The 5,000-nt window shown below is 44.6% G+C and overlaps 1 protein-coding gene across 24 annotated transcripts in view; it reads right to left on the reverse strand.

Moving 5' to 3' along the window:
• ADGRL2 (adhesion G protein-coupled receptor L2) overlaps positions 1-5,000 on the reverse strand; it is a 278,687-nt gene that overhangs the window by 219,355 nt on the left and 54,332 nt on the right. The gene's annotated exons all lie outside the window — the stretch shown is intronic.

Below are 5,000 nucleotides of genomic sequence, written 5' to 3' on the forward strand. Positions count from 1 at the left end.
TTTGCCTACACCTGCAATCCCTAAAAAATTATACAGAAACATACAAGATTAACAGCGGGGAATTAATTTCATTTTCTGAAACAGCTGCAAGATCTTGCGAAACGGCGCGCAGCCCTTTCCACCGCAGCGTCTTAAAGGGGATCGCTCCAGCAGTCATCCGAGTTCACGTCTCTAACATAACATTTATTTCCACTTTTACACTTTTTCATTCATATTAGGTGCTACTAATTTTTACGGTGTTGCCCTTGGCCCGGTTTCCACTCCACGAGCGGGTTGTAAGAAATGTGTAGGGCTTCTCACGTGAATTTCGTGGCTCCCTGCCAAGTTAATATTCACATATGAAACTTGTTCTATCCCCCTCCCCGGTTACTCCATTCCCCCACCCAAAAAAAAAAAAAAAAAATATATATATCCATTCCTTACCTAGATATTTAATACAGACTCAAAGAAGCTGTGTCTCCGGCCTGATTTACAGCGTCGGAATAACACGGATAACTTTCAGGTTTTACTTGAGCAAACTGAACAAATAATTGGAGCCTGACCTGGTAAACTCGAAAAATTCAATTCCCGGCAGGTTCCCCGCAATAAGCCAAAATGTGGTATTTTTCTACCTGATGTTGGACGTCAGGTAGAAAAAGACACAATGTAAAAAAGACTAAGAAATATGAGAAGAATTTGGGAATTTTTGGAAAAGATTTGAAAAATATGGGTAATTTAATATTTATTTTTAAAAGAAAATACCAGATTCCTTGAAATGTCATTTTTTACACGTGTATATACAGGACTACAAAAATCTCATATACTACAGTACATCAGTTCTCCTGAGAAAACACCACTAGTGATGAGCGGACACTACCATGCTCGGGTGCCCAGTACTCATCTAGTGATGAGCGGACACTACCATGCTCGGGTGTTCAGTACTCGTAACTAGTGATGAGCGGGTACTACCATGCTTGGGTGCTCGGTACTCGTAACTAGTGATGAGCGAGCACTACCATGCTCGGATGCTCGATACTCGTAACTAGTGATGAGCGAGCACTACCATGCTCAGGTGCTCAGTACTCGTAACTAGTGATGAGCGAGCACTACCATGCTCTGGTGCTCAATTCTCGTAACTAGTGATGAGCGAGCACTACCATGCTCTGGTGCTCAATACTCGTAACTAGTGATGAGCGAGCACTACCATGCTCGAGTGCTCAGTATTCGTAACTAGTGATGAGCGAGCAATACCATGCTCAGGTGCTCAGTACTTGTAACTAGTGATGAGCGGGCACTACCATGCTCGGGTGCTCTGTGCTCGTAACTAGTGATGAGCGAGCACTACCATGCTCTGGTGCTCAATACTCGTAACTAGTGATGAGCGAGCACTACCATGCTCAGGTGCTCAGTACTCGTAACTAGTGATGAGCGGGTACTACCATGCTCGGGTGCTCAGTATTCGTAACTAGTGATGAGCGAGCACTAGCATGCTCGGGTGCCCAGTACTCGTAGCAATCAAGTCAAATGCTGCAACGACCTTGACTCGAGCACCCGAGTATAATGAAAATCAAAAGGGGGACTTGAGCATTTTTCCGGAAGAGTTGCCCATTGACTTCCATTATACTCGGGTGCTTGTGTCACGCCCATCAGAGCATCCAACTGCTCTTAATGAGTACCGAGCACCCAAGCATGGAAGTACTCGCTCATCACTAATTACCCCAAAAGTTAGGTGATAACTTATTGACTGGTGAGGGTCCGATGGCAGACTGTGGCACTTCCTTCCCCATTAGAATGAAGCAGCAGAGCACATGTTGGTCCGTCGCTGCATTCATTCCCTATGTGCCTGCAGAATACTGGGCTCAGCATCTAGTCTGCAGCTCCATTTTCTAAGGGGAGAAAATTGAACTCTAGGAAATAAAATATTCCTAATTTTATCAATCAAGGTCGGTCACAGAGGTCAGACCCCCACTGATCAGTAATTTATCACCGCCCCGGAGGGTAAAGAGGTTGTGAAGTGGAAATAAGTTAAGTCCCAGTAGCTCAAACAATAACAAAAAAAAAAAATCTCTCCAAAATATTAAGAAAAACTAAACCGGAATCTTATCTCATTGACTTCTGTCGAATGTAGCACACTGAGCACTGAGCCACTTTTACAATTGTGTGAAGGACGTCTAGAAGACAACTTCCGGGAAGTCCTTATTACCTGCCCCCCAGGATCTCCACCTAATCCTCAATTATGAGATTCTGCAAAAACATTGACAAGAAGAAGCTTCATGCACATGACCCTATTATACCCGCTGTACAATGAGCTGTAAAGCTAGACACACTTTATGTAGAGTCATGGTCAGAGGCCGGACCATGAAGTCTATATGGCTCATGAGGCTGTCAAGTCCGGGTAAGGACAACCACGGCAGGTCTGGCAATGCGATCCAGACCATGAGGTCTATATACTTAGGAGGCTGTCGAGTCCAGGTCAAGACACCCACGGTAGGTGTGGCATCGCGAACCAGACCATGAAGTCTATATGATTATGAGGCTGTCAAGTCCGGGTAAGGACAACCACGGCAGATCTGGCATTGCGATCCAGACCATGAAGTCTATATACTTAGGAGACTGTCGAGTCCAGGTCAAGACACCCACGGTAGGTGTGGCATCGCGAACCAGACCATGAAGTCTATATGCTCAGGAGGCTGTCGAGTCAGGTCAAGACACCCACGGTAGGTGTGGCATCGCAAACAAGACCATGAAGTCTACATGCTCATAAGGCTGTCGAGTCCAAGTCAGGACAACCACTGCGGTCTGGACTGAGAATACCGCAAGTGTGAAAGAGGCCTCAGGTGTGTGGCTAGTTTCACAGCTCATTGTATGGACAAGTAATAATCTGCACCAAGTAATGCGTCAAGGTCTTGCAGGTTCTCAGAATTGGGCATTAATTGAAGATCGTGAAGACAATATTGAGGACTTCCTGAGCACCTTAGACATCCTTTACCTAACCAGCATTGGTCGGAGGCCTCGGCCTAGCAGCTATTCCACCTTTATCCACTTACAATGAAGGCTAAAATGCATGTATTTTCAATGGGGAGTAAATATCTCCAGTGAGAATAAAAGGATTGGGCATGCTTACAACTGAATTTGCCGGAACGTTCTGTCTTACAAGATCCGTCATTGGAAGAAAAATAAAAAAGGAGACAATGCAAGAGGGTCTTCTCTGAGTAAAAGGTAGCGAGTATACAGTAATACGCTCATGTGGAGATGGGGGGAGGGTGTACACCCCAACACAAGAAGCTGCTGCAGATCCGCAGCTTCCAAGAACCAAACAAATGCGAAGAAAGGAAGAGAACGTGGAACCTCATCAAGGAATAATGAAAAGCATGAATAAAATGCGGTTTTATTATCTACACGTTTCAGAGTCGCATGACCTTCATCGGGATATAACCATATTTTATCCTTAAGAAGTCTGACGATTCCAAAACCGCATGTTCTTCGTCATTTCAATCCATCATCAGCATCTTCGCAAGATCTGGCATTGATCAGTTGGTCGGACATTAATCTGTTGTGTATGGCAATCCTAATAATGCGATCATAGTAGGTCAAGGGCCCCTGTACCCTTCTGATATCAGACCCAAGGTATTCACAGGTTTTACTATGACCACAACTGTAAAATAACTCGTGCCACATCCCAGTTGGAGACAAACTCTAGTGCCACCTATAGCAAGTAGCAATCTTAAAAGTAGTCAAAAGTGATTCTCCAACGAGTCTTTTCATATGACCTAGGATTTATGCCAGATCAGAACCTCAATTTGCAGACACGGTGTTTTGGGATGATTGTCCCTTATCAGTGCAAAGTATGAGATCTGATCTGGCTGTATAATGAGCTCTACTGGGGTCTCAGGGGAGAACCTTTCTCCTTGCGGAGACTGACAAACCAACCTGGCTGTCAGTGTTGTGGAGTCTTATAGCTTGCAATGCTCCTGTGGGAACTGACAGCCAGGTTGGTTTGTCAGTCTCCGCAAGGAGAAAAGTTTTCCCCTGAGACCCCAGTAGAGCTCATTATACAGCCAGATCAGATCTCATACTTTGCACTGACGAGGGACCTCATCCCGAAACACCGTTTCTTCAAATTGAGATTCTGATCTGGCATAAATCCTAGGTCATATGAAAAGACTCGTTGGAGGGTCACTTGTGACTTTTATGATTGCTACTTCCAATAGGTGGCGCTAGAGTTTGTCTCCTTCCTCCCTGAAGAGACAATTTGAATATTTCCCAGAGGAGCATTGCAGCTATAAGACTCCTCACAACTGTCAGTCTCCGCAAGGAGAAAGGTTTTCCCCTGAGACCCCAGTAGAGCTTCTCATTCAGCCAGATAAGAACTCATACTTTGCACTGACGAGGGACAATCAGATTGGTTTGTCAGTCTCTGCAAGGAGAAAAGTTTTCCCCTGACATCCCAGTTGAAAATTTTGGTAAATTTTGAGACTTTGTACTAGGTTGTCAGGAGTTAAAAGGCACCACCTATCGCCTCCATACAGGTTAGGTGCACGTGATGCCCAATAATTACAAAGATGATTAATGGCAGCTCTTTTCCACTTTTAGACACGTAATGCGTTACATCGGGCGCGCCTTTAAAATAAAATCCACATGAACCTAATGGAAAAACAAATATCCCCGGCCATGCCCAGTTGGACACAATGCCATAGTCGATGACAATAAGAATTACTTCCTAGCAAAACCCATAAAGCAGTAAGTATAATAATGAGCTTTGATCTATGGAGCATGAATGAATCAGACAATAGAAGTCAATGTCCGTTATTTATGGGTTATTGAGCGTGGCTAGTAATTAACCTCCGCTGCCCATGATTAAAATAAGCCCCCTAACAAAACCGCTGCCGGAGTAAATAACCGGCCTCGCGGGCCGTGACTTTTATGAGATGCCGTCTGGGCTTCATTTTCCGCTCTATTCGAGGAGCTTTTGTGTTCCGGGATAAGAAATGGACTCTTCACGTAAATTATCAAAGTCATCA

This window comes from Anomaloglossus baeobatrachus, chromosome 8, assembly GCF_048569485.1.
Source record: "Anomaloglossus baeobatrachus isolate aAnoBae1 chromosome 8, aAnoBae1.hap1, whole genome shotgun sequence".
Taxonomy (NCBI): domain Eukaryota; kingdom Metazoa; phylum Chordata; class Amphibia; order Anura; family Aromobatidae; genus Anomaloglossus; species Anomaloglossus baeobatrachus.